Below are 16503 nucleotides of genomic sequence, written 5' to 3'. Positions count from 1 at the left end.
GATCTGTTTTCACTATCCATGAATATTAATTATATAACCCAAATATGACAATTATATTTCCCCCAAATTATCCTTTATCCCTTAGAAAAGAGTTTCCTCATCAAATTCTGCAACTGTTATTTCAAATATTTTACTTTGAACAATAAATTATTGTTTTGTGAAGACATTTACCTGTAACAACACTGGATGCTTTTGGAAAGAACTGATTTTCAAAAGGCAATGAAATTGATTGAACCCTAATGTAATATTTATTCTTGGACTTTGACTTCAGTATGCAAGTGCCTCATGATGCTTTATTAAAGAAGTCTTTTAAAGATAATTTTTAAAGCAACACTGCAAGTATTTCCATCGTAGAGCTCACACATACCCTCTTTTTTAAAAAATTATTTATTTATTTATTTATTTTGGCTGCGTTGGGTCTTTTTTGTTGCTGCGCACAGGTTTTCTCTAGTTGCGGTGAGTGGGGGTTACTCTTCACTGCGGTGCACGGGCTTCTCATTGTGAGGGCTTCTCTTGTTGTGGAGCATGGGCTCTAGGCACGTGGGCTTCAGTAGTTGTGGCACATGGGCTCAGTAGTTGTGGCACGCAGGCTTCAGTAGTTGTGGCATGTGGGCTCAGTAGTTGTGGCTCGTGGGCTCTAGAGCGCAGGCTCGGTAGCTGTGGCGCACGGGCTTAGTTGCTCCACGGCATGTGGGATCTTCCTGGACCAGGGCTTGAACCTGTGTCCCCTGCATTGGCAGGCGGATTCTTAACCACTGAGCCACCAGGGAAGTCCCCACACATACTCCCTTAAATAGCATTTCTAATGTTAGGTGGTTGGATGTTGTGGTCTGAAATAAGAATTTCAGTGATAATAGTAGAAGTTCTATATCTCAAATACCTTAGACGAAAGGGGAAATAATGTAAAAAACAGCATCAGAGGACTGGGCTCTAGTGATGGCAGAGCCCCTCCTGCCAAAGGTGCATTTGAAAAATGTAACAGCTACCACCTATGTATAGTTACTATGTGCCAGGCACTGCTCCAAGCACTTCATACCTTTGAACTCAATTGCTTTTCCTAACAACCTGATGAGATAGGTACTCTCTATTTTTCCCTTGGTAAAACTGAGAACAGGGTGGTAAATAACTTGCAGACCTGAGATTTGAACCCAGACTGTCTGGGTCCTGAGTTCTTGTGCTAAACCACTAGACTGTATTGTCATTGTGTTACAAATATGAATAGGGAGAAAGGCAATATTTCTAATGAATATACTACTTTGCCTAATGTGCGATTATATATATATATGTATATATATAATATGCTAAAATTGAAGTTAGACAGTTGATAATTATATCTATATCCCCAAATGTGTATATGTTCAAATTGATAAAAAAAAAATTTTGTAGTCTTATTGGGCACATGACAAATCACCTAGTGTTCAAGTTAACCTTATATTAGTCATGTAATTTAGTTAATAATGTATAGTGGTAAACGATGCATGTTCTGGAGCCAGACTGCCTAGATTTACATCCTCTACCACTTACTAGCCATGAACCTTTAGTAAGTTAAGGGCTTTGTGCCTTATATTTCTCATGTGTAAGAGCAAGATAATAAGAGTATTTGTTGTATGTGGTTGCTAGGAGGATTGTATGAGATAATGCATGTAAGTATCAATGCCTAAGAACTAAATACTCAGTGAATTTGCAGTTATTATCATTGCTGAAACTATATAGCTACAGAAGCAATAGGACTTTGTCAGCAACCAAAATGGACCTTTTAAAAGCTATAATGATTAGGCTTGAACCAACTATGTATTTCTGAGATCAGTTACACACATTCATTCTGATGCCTCCCTACAGATTCTGTATTATTTTATAATTGCCCTTTTGATATTGTGGAATGTATTAAAAATATGCTTTCTTCACCTTCTGCTTCGGATTCTCCAAATTAGTCTTGTCTGCCTTGTAAATTTTAGTGTCACAAATATCTTTTGATGTCAGATACTATTGGTTTAAGAACCACTCATACATTAGAGCAGTTGTACTTGAAAATTATACTGTGCTATCCATATTTGATTTTCTTGATGTTTCATGGTATTTCAAACACTAAAGAAAATGTGTTCATCTTTCTGCTTTATGTGCCTTTTTCTCTTCTCTTTCCTCAATACATGGAATTTAATTTATAAGGAGGCAGTGCATAAGATGGCTAATGCTGCAGAAAATATGTTTATTTAAAAAGAGAGAAAATGGCAGTGTCCTAGCCAAGTAAAACAACTGCCATAAAAATTTTAATATATAATGTTTCTTAAAAACATGAAGGGATCAGGTTTTGTTATACTCAATGAGAGAAAAGTCTAGAAACTACTGCAAGTGTAATATATTACACTTCCTTAGGCAGTCCACTTTTTATATTTTTCTGTTACAATTCTTCCTGACCCTCTCAGTTATAGACACTTCAAGCTACCATGCTTATCATTACAGTTTAACTCTGCTGTTATAACGAATGTCATATTCAACTCTATTTTATTATAAGACAGTATTTCCAGGGCTAGATATTGGTGCTCTGAATGCTTTAAGCCAGATAAATTTAAATATAAATTTTAAATGTTCTTTAACTTTGTACCTTGCCTTTTTGAGTATACATGCCCAAGCTACAAAATACTGATTTTTCATTTTTATCTGATTTTCACCTTAAAGTCTTGATAATAGCAGTCTCTCGCCTCAGTATGAGATAAATCACTGGGCACTAGACAGGTAGCCATGTGGAAGAGCCTCCTATCTTGAAGCCTCTGTGAAGTAGCATACCCTTTTTACCATTATTCTTACTTTCTTCAATTTTTTTCTAAATGTCAGAGAATGCATATTCCTTGAGCAAAGAATAGCTACTATTATGGTCGCTAGAGAGAGCAGTTTACTGTATCTTAACCATATTGTTCTCATGTACTTAGGTATGATGTTTTGTTCTTAAGACTTCTAATTATAATGCTAATTAAACTCTTTTCCTTAAATGAAGATAATTTCATTTTAAAACAATCAGAGGCATGTGAAATCAAACTTATGATTTTCATTAAATTCTGCAAATTTAGATCTGGAAGTCAAAGACAAACACAGTTTTGCCTTTTGATTTTACATTAAGCCATCAAGATGTTTTGACTCTTCCCCAGCAGTCCTAAATCTGCAGAAATTAATGAAAATCACAAATCCCCTCCTGTCTGAGATAATGAATTTTTCCCTCTGGAAGAAAATATAAATATTTATTGTCTCTTGCTAAGATTTTATTTTAGAAAGATACACATCATTTAAAAGAATTTTTGATTTTAGGTTTATAAATATCTTTTCTTTCCTGGACTCTCTAAAAGCTCTTCCTGTCAATTCCAAAACTGACTTCTGTACTAAATGTTGTAATATACCCCTCTTCCCATTCCCTGGAAATTAAATGTCTCAGCTTCACATGAAAAATTTGAGAGGAGCCTAGGAGATTAGCCTGAATTCACTGAGATATCTCTAAAATGAACAAAAATAGACTGGTCTTTGCAGACAATCAGGACAGCAAGTGCCTCAGAAAATGACCAAAACACCTCTGGTTTGACTGGCTTCCCATAATGAGAATTAAAACTAACAGGAACCTTGGTATCATTTGTTCTCTACCCTCTGATTTTAAAAGTGAGAATCTGAGGCCAAGAGAAGTGAAGAGATGTATTGTAAGACCTAAATCACCTGATGCCTTGACATTTCTGTCCCTGATGGGGCTCCAAAAGCCTAGCCACGAGTTCCTCTGGCCTTGTTAGTTATGCCTCCTACCCAGCAGGAAAGGTTTCACACCTGGCTAGTTCTTCTCCCAGCCACACCAGCTAAACCCCACCTGGTCCTCAACCTAATTGGTTTTACCTTCCTACAAGTTGATGAAATTATTCAAACAAACCAAGCATATCCCCCCATGGGAACCAGGGATCACCTCACCCTCTTAATACTACAAAGTCTGCCTCCTACAGCCCCCGTGGGCTCACTCTATTCTGAGTGCAATGTCCACATGGACCTGAATGGGTTGTGGTGTCCCTACAGGGACTGTGAGTATATGTAATTAATAAACTGATGCCAATCTTGTCTGTCCACTGTCAATCGTCAAAGGAGGGATTACTCCTTTGCCAACAGGGTGAATAGAAGGTGATAAGAACAAGGGATTTGATCAATTCTGTTAACATGGTTAGTGTCAGGTTCATCATTGTATCCTTTCTGTGACTTTCAGATGATACATGACAAATAAAGATGAGATGGTAAATAAGTGAGTAATTGTAACCATCTAATTACAACAGAAGCTCTGTTAGGGTAGAGGTCATATTAAATTTACTTTGGATCCCAACACTAGGGTATAGAATCATGCTGTGTTTTGGCTATGTATTTATTTATTTGACAAATATGTATGGAGAATCTACCATGTGCCAGTCACTATAAACAACAAACAGACTCTGTGTTTGCCTCTTGGTGTTTTAAGCTTGAAAGAGTCCTGTCCTCCCATCTCACCTGCAGGTTAGCTGCAAGCTAGCCCTCCTCAGTCGTCTGCCTTAAGAAATGTTACTGTTCCCCAGTATTTCTAGCTTGATGAAATCACTACTGAGTTTCCATCTAGCTGAGCTTGCCATTCCTTGTTTGTGAACTGGAAGGTTCATGCCAGGAAAAGTCTCTCATTTGTAGACCTGCTGCTTGGGGAAGAGTTTACAGTAACCTGCCAATGGATGTCAGTGAGAATGACACCCCTAACTGAGAAGTCTTTATCTCCAAGACTCTTTAGTTCTGAGCATTAGTGCACATGGGGTTAGATACCAAGGGATTACATATCTTGAGAACCTTTTTTTTGTTTTTTTCTTTTCAGGTCAGGGTTGAGTAGATCCATACCAATGGGAATCCACAGAAGCACTAATCTAATCCCTTGGCAATTTATTTCCTTAAATTCTGTCATATTCCCAAAGACAATTGTCCTGTGTTCTGGTTATCTATTGTTATATACATACATACATACATACATACATACATACATACATACATACATACATACATATATATATATATATATATATATATATATATATATTAGACTCCAACTTTTGGTAGAAGAATGTCAAAGATTTTTTATATGTTTTAAAACTACCACTTCCAATGGCATGCAAGTGGAAAAAAGAATAGCATATATTTTCTTTTGTAATCAGGGGCCTGTTACATATTAGTAGCAATGAAGAAATGAAGTGAAAGAGAATGAAAGAATTCTAAACATGTATTAGATCCTGACATGTGATTAAAGGGCTGCTTCAAGACTGAATATGTGGGTTGGTGTCTTGGTTCTGTAGACATGGTCTCATTATGTGCATTTAGCAATGCCGTTCAGTTACTAATGAAGTATTCTGCTTACGTCATTATTCCTCAGAAAAACATGGTCTCTAAATCAAATACTGTATTCATAGAATAAAGCACATTTGGATAACTATTCTTTAGAGCTCTTCCTCTGCCTACAATGATATACAACATTCGCTGTTTATTTTTTTCATGATGCAAACAAGGATGTTTCCTTTCTGTTTCTAGAATTTCACATCAGCAGTATTTATGCTGTGCTCATTTTGCCCCCTAGTGGCTTCTTATGTCCTCATTCCATATTTATGTTTAATTTTCACATCTTTTGAAACGTAAGAAGGGGAAATATATGTCTGTCCCCTCCACCACATGCATCTCGTTTTACAGATGAGGAAATTAAGACCCAGACAACTTGCGGGACTTGTCTGATGTCACACATCTAGCTAGAACTAGAATTCAATATTGCTGTCCCAACCAAGTAGGAATAAGACCCATGAGGGCACAGCAGTCTTGTTCATTGAGGAACAGGAATGGTGCCAGGCAAATGGGAGGTGCCCAGTAAAAATCTGATAAACGATAAAAATAAATAAATTAATCAATCAAAATTAGGACAAATATCTTTCGATTCCATGCTTTTTACTGTTTGCTATGTGGTCTGTCTTTTCATCCTCATCATAAATCTTTCTCATAGCACTTGATACTTGATTTTATTTTACTCCACAAATATTTCAACTCCTTGAACTACCTTACTCATCATGCATTTTGTCATTAGGTTTATTACATTATCATTCACTTATTCATTCAATTTCAGTGAGTACCAGCTGCATCAGGCACTGTGCTACCAATAGGGCTGCAACAAATTACTTACATTTTTTCATTTAAAAATTTAAAATTATAGTAAAATATATGTAAATAAAATTCATCATCTTAACCATTTTTAAGTGTGCAGTTCAATAGTGTTAAATATATTCACGTTGTGTGCAACCAATCTCCAGAACTTTTTTACCTTGAAAAACTGAAACTCTGTGTCCATTAAACAACTCCCCACTCCCCCTTCCACCAGCCCCAGCCAGCACCATTCTACTTTCTATTTCTATACATTTGACTACTTTAGATGCCTCATATAAGTGGGATCATACACTATTTACCTTTGTGTGACTAGTTCATATCACTTGGCATAACATCATCCATGTTATAAAATATGTCAGAATTTCCTTCCTTTTTAAGGCTGAGTAATATTCCATTACATGTATATACCACATTTTGTTTAACCAGTCACCCACTGGTGGACACTTGAGTTGTTTCCACCTTTTAGCTATTGTGAATAATGCTGCTATGACCACGTATCTGTTTGAGACCCTGATTTTATTTTTTTTGGATATATACAAAGACGTGGAATTGCTGGATCATATGGTAATTCTATTTTTAATTTTTTGAGAAAGGGCCATACCTTTTTCCACAGTGGATACATTTTATATTCCCACCAACAGTGTACAAGTGTTCCAATTTCTCCACAACTTTGCCAATGCTTGTTATTTGATGGTAGCAATTGTCATATGTATGATGATATCTCATTGTGGTTTTGATTTGGATTTCCCTAGTGATTAGTGATATTCAGCATGTTTTAATATACTTGTTGGCCATTAGTATAATTAAAAGAGGCTCTTTTAATTCATTAGTTGCTTCTTCTGTATACAGAAAAATCTCCTGATAACAGCCATTCTCCCCCTTTTTTTCTTTGAAATACTATATCACCATTTACTTAAGATCTGAAGAATAATGATAAAATAATAACTAAAACTTGCATTACATCTGCACCTGTTACATGCTAGGCATTGCTCTAAGTGCCTTACATATATTAATTTATTTAATCCTCAAAACAGCCCTATATAAGGTGGAAACTATTACTATCCTCAGTTTACAGAGGATGACATGGAGGCACAAGGAGGTATATGCCTTGTCCAAAGTCACATGGGTGCTAAACAGTAGAAAAAGGATTTGTACCTGGGAAGTTGGCTTCAGAGCCTGTGCACTTAACCAGAACATTATTTTGCCTCTCAATCCTTTTTATAATCCTTTGCCTATCTCAATCCTTTTTATATCACCTTTTTAAATATCACCTACATCTTTTTTGTGATATCTTCCTGGACACCTCTTCTGTATAAGTTTGTATGAGTTTGGATTGCAGATTTAAAAAATTAAGTGCAAACTAATTGCATTGTAAGAAAGAATTCATTACCTCCATGGATGGCAAGTCTAGGGTACAGCTAGCTTCAGATATGTTTGAATCCAGGGGCTCAAACAATTTTATATCTCCCAATCATATCAAATCCTCAACCAACATCTCTTTGGCTCTGATTGAGCCTCATGCTTGTCATTGAAATAACCATGGTGGCAGGGAGTACAAAATGCTCTGAGTGATCTGCCCAAGTGAGTCATATGCCCACACTTGGAACAAAGTTGGCATCAATACTGCTGAAACCACAGAAACTTGGAGTTGGGGTGAGGCGTGGTCCCCATGCCCATTCACATTTTTTTTTGTTTTGAAAGGAGAGTGGGAGGCTGTGTTTCTCCCTCTAGGAACTAATATGTAAGTGAAATTATTTTTTAAAACCTTTTGCTTATAATGGTTTGAATAATTTAAAAAGCTAACATTAATTTAGTGACTGTACAAAACACTGTGCTGAGAATTTTACATATATGCTCAATTAATCTTTACAATTGCTGATGAAAAAACCGAGGTGCAGAAGTCCTTGGGTGTACATGGAACAGAACGCAATAACTAGTCTTCAGAGACTCAGTTTGTAAGTAGTGGAGCCAAGATTCTCACCCAGCTGGGCCAGCTCCAGAACCTCTTCTCCAATTGCATCATAAGGGAGAGTGCTTATCATATATAGAAACTGAAACCCACAAAAGAAACAGAAGAATTCATCCCTTATGTCAATGCCTGATGCTCACTCTCAGGAAAGACATCTTTGGCCAACCTAGCTTATGTTTAATAATTAGGACTTACACTAGCACCTAAGTTTATAGATATATAAGAAAAAATATAAATATCTAGTTTATTGCATCAAGTTTGTGTTAGACACTGATTTTTTTTAAAAAAGAATGGCCAATGGTCCCTGTTCAGTGTCTAAGAGAATATGATTAAAAATTTAGAAAAGATTATCCATGCTGTCAGAGCTATTCATCATCATAAGCACTGACTATTTTATTTGTAGGAACTTTAGTAACATTCTAGTTTTGCAGTGGAAAAAAAACACATCTGCTAAGTCTCTCTGAAAATGTTTTATCTCAAAAAAAAAGCAAAACAAGTTTTTAACCAGTTTGCTTAAGCAAGTACCAAGCTCTCTTCCAAGTGTCCACATTTTCTCCTCAAGGCACTCCCAATAAACAGCCAAAGCAACAAAGGCAATATACCAAACGTACGTTAAATTTTTAGTATCTTGGAAAAAGTGATTAAGGTAAGAGTTTTTTTATATTTTCTTTTAGAACTGCCATACTTTAATGTAGTGATGAAAAAAAAATTGCACAAACTGGCAGCTCTCATTAATGAGCTGGAAAGAGGAAGAGAATCATTCCAGAGCCAATTTTTCCACTAGATGTGTGATATTCAGCTTTTTTTTGGGCCCCAATTTCCTCAACTGAAAAAGGCAGGAAAAAAACTGTAATGGTGAGACATCAGTTCATCCATTCATTCTGTGCGTCTTTATTGAACACCTCTTATGTGCCAGACACTGTGCCAATGCTTGGGATGCGCTATAGTGCTGATCAAAAGCAGATGTGATTACTGCCCTTGTGGAACATACAGTGTCATTGGGCAAGACAAACCTGGTTCAAATAATCACTCATCAAATAGGCAAAGGACTCCTTAAGACTTTTCAGTTCCTAAGTTCCATGTACACATAAACATGAAAGAATAAAACACAAATCATCATATGTGTTTATTGGAGAAATCTGATGAATCTTTTGTTTTAAACTCATTTTCCCCCCAGACTGTCAGCTACTGATATTATAAATCATTCATGCCAGTTTTCGACCTGTCAATGACATAATGCATTGACCTGGCTTATTATTGTAATAATAGTTATATGCATATTGAATGCATAATTTCAGATAATATTTCAGTCTTCATTTTCATCTCATTCTTGGAACTAACTTTTTTTCCTAGCAGGGAGAGATTGAAAAATAGTAGATCTTAATCCTGAAGTCCATTGTGATATCATTTTTTTTCTTCAAATAAAATGTTGAGTTTCAAAGGTAAGAACTAAAGAAGGAGACAGGTGGGTTGTTTATTCTTATAGCTATAATAAAATATTCCTTGTGTTCCCCCTTTCTTTCAGATCTCAGTTTTGTTGATAGAACACAGATAAAGATGTGAAATGAGATGTGTTTACTGAATCATGAATGACCCGAGGTTAGTGAGAGGTAGACTTTTAAATTACTTATTTGTTTATTACAATTCCTCTTTGTCAGTTCTTCTCCAAATTACTTCATAATTAACAACCTCAGGTCAGGTTGTCAATTAAATCTTTTGTAAAGGTTTTGGTTTTACATGTAAAAACTATCCTTTAGGTTCCATATATCTCTAAGTTGGGCTAAATGGGTGAGAGAAGGAGGGTATATATTGAGCACCAACCAGTAGCCCTGTTTAGAATATATTTGCCAGCAGTTCTTCTACCTCAGGCTGTGATTTCAAGAAAAGATATATTTACAAGTCATTGCTTCCGTAACCACCCCTCCAGACCCACCGGAAGGGGCTGTGGTTGGCTTAGTAGATGGCACTTTTCCCTCTGAGTCTAGCTTATGCGTATAGCTGGGCTGCAAGCTGATGTATCTGGAGTTGTTTTTCACTAGGGTAGGCAAAAGGCTCTGATAATCAGCAGTCATTATAAGTTGCTGGCTCCTTGTCACAGCCGCGAGGCTGCTTTGATGTAGAAGTTAGGCATATGTTTTGATTGATAATGAACATGTCCAAATATTAAGATTTCTTCTGGGTTTTACTGTTGATGTGATCCTTCCCTGCAAATTTTCATTTGGTACTTCCAAAAGAAAAGCTAATAAATATTTGCCTTGTGTCACTCTTAGATTTACTGTTACTAGCAGTAGGGAATCATCGAGGTCAAATTCTCATGTTAGATTTTCTTTTTTCTTGTGCCTCTCAGTAGAACATCCATGAGAATATCGTTAAAGCTGGTTTTAATGATTCATTTTTCTGGTAGAGTTATGCCTCTGGAGGTGAGCTTTTTAACCTGAATTTTTCTTAACCCCTAAAGGAGACTTAACCAAAAGTGGCTGGGCTGATGGCTAGTAGGTAGGACATTTCCACCTCCAGCAATTTTGTCATTGGGCAGCATCAGCAAAGGATGGAATAGGGGTAAGGGGCGGAGAAGGGGCAGGTGGGAGAGCGTGTAGCTTGAAAACATCAGATGGGTGATGTGATACTGTTCTTTTCAATCAAATATTCTTCCCACCACCCCCGCCCCCCGGTCACACACACAAAGGTTGAAGATCAGTACTGAATTAAAACCGTGAAGAGCTAATCCTCCTACACAGAAATGCCAAAAGGAAGGTAAAAGGGCAACTATGTACAACATAATCAAAGGCAAGCTCTGAGGTCTTGTTAAAGCCTTATACTCATATGTGGTGATCTGATGGCAGCACACATTTGCAAGCATTTCTATAAATATAGTGAATACCAATGGCCTAAAGCATTCACTTAGATTTTTAGGAGATTTTCAGTGATGCCAGACACTAGTTATACTTGAATCTATTGGAGTAACAGTTCTGAAAGTATTTAATGCATTGTTCTTAACCTGCTTGGGGAACACATACTATTTTGAAATTTTCATGAGCTCTCTGGCATCTCTAGAAAATGCACAACAGATATATAGAGTTTTATACACAACATCATGGGATTCATGAAATTTGTGAAGTCTATGCATGGACCTAGGTTAAGAACTCAATGTTTGAAAGCAAATTGTGCTAGGTAAAGAGGACTTCATGGAATAAAGTTTTCCTGTCTGAGTGATGACGCTGTCAGCCACCTGCATGATGCCCAGTGGTCTTTTGGGGTTTTCCCGTGGGTTGCCAGCATTCTCTCCTGTTTTTCTTCCATTCTAATATGGCACTGGTCTTCTCATTTTAATTCACCTGCTTGTCACATTCCTCACTCTTTTTTGAGGGTAAATAGATTGCTATCTTATTTTTCTTCCTTCTCCAGAATGGGTCTAAAGACTTTACATGGCCCTGTGTCAGAACTACTTACTGCACGCAGGATGAGGCTGACAAACCACAACCTGTGAAGAGAGAGGGGGAAATCCACCGGAAAGAGGCTTTGGAAGGAACTGCAGGTTCGTTGTGGGTAACCAGGCCCACAGAGCGCAATGAATTACATAAACACAAATGAATATGTACGCATTTTGATGACCCCCACCCACCCACAGTCAGGCACTTAGTCACTCTTTCCCCTGCGTCTCCTTAACTCTATAATACCTTGATTACAACTGCTATCATTGCACTGGAATTATTTGTTTATGAGTTTGTCTCTCTTACTAGACTATGAGCAATTCCAAGACAGAGTCCCTGACTTATTTATTTCTGTACCCCAATCCAGTGTCTGGGTTAAGAGTGCAGGCTTTGCAGTCAGACTGTCTGCATTCAAATCCATGCTCTGTACGTAGGAGGAGGAACATCTGGGCAAGCTACTTAACTTCTCTGAGCCTTGGTTTCTCTTTCTTTCTTTCTTTCTCTTTCTTTCTTTTCTTTCTTTCTTTCTCTTTCTTTCTTTCTTTCTTTCTTTCTTTCTTTCTCTTTCTTTCTTTTCTTTCTTTCTTTCTCTTTCTTTCTTTCTTTCTTTCTTTCTTTCTTTCTCTTTCTTTCTTTTCTTTCTTTCTTTCTCTTTCTTTCTTTCTTTCTTTCTCTTTCTTTCTTTTCTTTCTTTCTTTCTCTTTCTTTCTTTTCTTTCTTTCTTTCTTTCTCTTTCTTTCTTTCTTTCTTTCTTTCTTTCTTTCTTTCTTTCTTTCTTTCTTTCTTTTTCTTCCTTCCTTCTTTCCATCCTTCCTTCTGTCCTTCCTTCCTTTCTTCCTTCCTTCCTTCCTTTCTTTCTTTTTTTCTTTCTTTTCTTCATTCCTTCTTCTTTCCTCAATTCCTTTGCACCTAAGAGTATCACATTAATAAGTTGTACTGGTTTATTGTGAAGAGTAAAAGAAATATTGCTTACTACAGTGACAGTCACTATAGACAATATTAGATGGTATCTATTATTACATACATTATTATTACTATTGATTATTGAGTCAATAATCAATTCCCTACTATAGTTCACCTGCAAGGAAAAAGGCTTTTAAGCTTAAACTACTAAAGAATGCACTTTTCTCTCACCTCTTTCCTTGTCCCCTCTGCCCCCTTTGCTACTAACACCCCTCCTCTGCAACACGGTAGTTGGTATCCTCCTCACCCTACTTTATTTTACACCATCCATTATACTTCTCATCATCTGACATCTGATATGTTTATTGTCTAAAATGCTAGCTCCATGAAGGAAGGGGCTTTGGCTATTTGGGGTTGACTTCCATATCCCTAATGTCTAGAGTGGTGCCTGGTGCATAGAATATGCTCAACCATATTTTTTTAAACTAATTTTTATTGGAGTATAGTTGCTTTACAACGTTGTGTTAGTTTCTACTGTACAGCAAAATGAATCAGCTCTACATATACATATATCCCCTCCTTTTTGGATTTCCTTCCCATTTAGGTCACCACAGAGCATCGAGTAGAGTTCCCTGTGCTATACAGTAGGTTCTCATTATTTATCTATTTTATACATAGTATCAATAGTGTATATATGTCAATCCCAATCTCCCAGTTCCTCCCACCCACCCCCCTTTCCCCCTTGGTATCCATACATTTGTTCTCTACGTCTGTGTCTCTACTTCTGCTTTGCAAATAAGATCATCAACCATATTTGTTGAATGAATGAAGGAATAGACACACACACACACTCCACAACAGAAAGCATCTTCACTCTCTGCTGTAGGTGAGCCTCACTGATTGTCTCTCAATGGGTACATTAAATATGTGCATTTCCTCACTTTTGCCAAATAATCATAGAACACCTTTTCCCTGAATTTCTCTTTCTTCCACGATTGGTGTAGGGAGGGAAATATTTTCTAAAAGTATTGTAAAAACTGAATGATTAGAACTTCAATGTCAAAGCCATACCCTACAGTGGGGCTGCTGATGGGGATCATTGAGTGGTAGGTCCCAGCTAAGGGAGGTGAGAAAGGTGACAGTGGGGAGGAGGGTAGATGAGCTCTTTAAAACCTTGTAGAAGTTGCTGTTGTTGAGAACCTTGTTTCTGTCATTTCTGCTCAAAAAGTCTCAATGACGATGCATTGTTTACAGATTTATATCCTAACTCCTTAGAGACTTTCCCACTCTGCTTCTTCACAGGTATCTTTTGCTCCAGCCAAATTGGATCATTCACTCTTGAAAAGATTGAAAAGATTGAAAAGATTCACTCTTCTTTTCCCAATTCCTACACGACTCCTTACCCACACACGCACACACGTATATACTTTTTGAACTGATTTTTTCCTTCTGTCAAGTACATTTAGCTTCTGTTTTTCTAGATCTACTGTCCTTTAACGTGCAATGACAACATTGTCTAGTCAGGATATTTCCTCTAATTCCTCTCCTGTTCCCTCGCCTTAAACTCTGATGACAGCCAGCTGAATTCTTCCTCAGTTTCCTTTAAGAATTTTTACCTCTCTTTTGGGGGCACTTGCCAGCCTTTCCCTGCGTAGAGCTGTCTCTAGACTTGTCTGCTAAATTGTCTCAAAGTTTGGAACGCTTTCCTTTCTGGTTTTCTACATACACCAGGCATTCAGTGAATGTTTTTGAGTAAGTCTCTGGGTATATAGCTGCAAATTGCATATATCTATTTTCCTAGAAGTGCAAAAAATCTTTTGGTTCTGTCTGATGCTGACATGTTAAATGCAGAGTATTTTTCTCCTATGGTCAATGCAGATGAAGTTCTTTTACCATCCATTCTGTAAAAGGCAAAATCATTCATAACTACTGTAAAGATAGAGCTGGGCTCGTATTTCTTGAGACCTCAGAGAGAAGTGGTCATTTTCTGCCAAAAAGATTTGGCAGGACATGGAGAAGTGGTAGACCAAGGTGGGGGCCTCGTTGCTAACTTGGTTTGGGGCCTTGAGACTTAGCAAGTGGAAAGAAACAAGCAACTGAAACTGAGACTCTTTGGGATCCTGGGTATGAGCAGGGTTACTCAGAGCAACTTTCATTTTTCTCTTCTTCAAAACCTCACGTTGGTGCAGGAGTCTGGTAACACTGCCCCCTTCTGTTTCTCTAAATTGTCAATACCGTGACTTCTCAACTCTGGTTTGAAGATCCTGACGTGAATTTTCAATTTCCAAGAAATACTTGCTTAAGGCAGAGAGGAAAGGAAATCATATGTTTAACATGAAGCATGATAACTTGACCGTTAGATTTTGTTGTGAGGTATTCGTTGAATCGCATTGTAGTTGGGTATTATATTTCAGGGGAAATGGGTGAAGTCAAGGTTCATAACAAAATCAATTAATTAATTAATTAATTTGTGTTCTAAGGGGCTACTACATTTCTTCTAGTTCTTAAAACTTCCCTATTTCTTCCCTTGGAAGCTAAATCACAGCCACTGGTTGACGCAATGTGGCCCTTCCATTTAGGACAGATCCTCTCAGATTAAGAGAAGTTAGAGAGTTGTGAATGCTGGTTCTTCACACATCAAAAGCTAGCACCACTCTCTGTGAATAGCACTGTTTGTGAAGGACTTTTGAACTGCTCTGGGACTGTTTTATCCTTTCCTTCCAAACCCCCCGTATATCTCTCTAAAGTAGTCAAGGCCATATAGCATAGGACTTTGAATCTATACCAACGACTTTGGACTTTATTTTATAAACAGTGGGGAGCCAATTGAGATATCTGGGCAAAGGATGGCATCTTTAGAAGGATGACACTGTCAGCTTTGTGTTGAATGAACTGAGATGAAAAAGCTTGGAAGGAGGGAGAACATTAGCAGATGCGTGTAATAGTACTGCCTCCCGCACCTCGATGACGTGTCCGAAATCCTCTCCAGTTTTTCCTCCTTTATCCTCCCTCCACCCTAGTTCGGGCCACTATATCTACTGCCTGGATTCCTGCAATACTGTCTTTATTCTGCCCTATGGACAATCTTGCTTCCCTACAATTCATTATCTCCAGAGCTGCCAACGTCAACTCTAAAAAACAAGTAAACTAGAACACATCGGTTCTAACTTTAAACCTATCAGTGACTTCCCATCCTACTTAAAATGAAATCTACATGCTTACTGTAGTACATGATCCCCAGCACGGTTTGATCCCTGTGTGCTTCTCAGACCTACACTCTCACTTCTGCTCCAACTCACTGGCTTTCTTGGTTCCTCGAACATGCCAAGCTTAGTCTGACTTCAGATATGTGAGCCTTTCTTCTTGCCATTCCATCCACCTGGAATATGCTATTCCCAGAATTTCACACGGCTGGCTTCTTGCCCTAGCTCACGTATCACCTACGCAGAGTCCCATCCTCTTCTCTTTGTCTTCCCAACCCCACCCTGACCCAAGACATTTTTTTCATATCACCACATTCTAATTTATTCATAACATATCACTATTTGAAATGATTTTGCTTATTTATTTACTTGTTTAAGGTGTGAACTGCTTGCGTAGAATGAAGGTTCCATGAGGGCAAGGGCCATGTTTACCTGTTCATCTCTGGGTCCCCAACACATAGAGCTTACACCTGAATGTTGCACATGGCCAATGGTAAGTCTCAGTAATTATTTGTTGAACAAATGAATTTGGGTAAAAGGTAAAGAACAAGGGTCGAACAGATGGGGATGGAAAAGAAAAGATACCTGGAAGATTTATAGTAGAGATACAGTGGATAGATTTGATTATTGGGTGTCAGGAGCTAATGGAAAGGGAGGAATCAGATAATGGGTTTTCACTTAGAAAGTAAAGGAAGGCCATTAATACCATTAACTCAGAGAATGCGGTAGAATGTAATGAATGGGAGTGGCAAACAGATATTTGGCTTTGGACTTGAATGTGAGGTTCTGGTAGGTCTATGTGAAGATGCCCAGTAGGTATATAGAA

Source organism: Mesoplodon mirus, assembly GCF_964341445.2.
Source record: "Mesoplodon mirus genome assembly, chromosome: 5".
NCBI classification, from domain to species: domain Eukaryota; kingdom Metazoa; phylum Chordata; class Mammalia; order Artiodactyla; family Ziphiidae; genus Mesoplodon; species Mesoplodon mirus.
Note: the sequence above shows the minus strand (reverse complement) of the source record.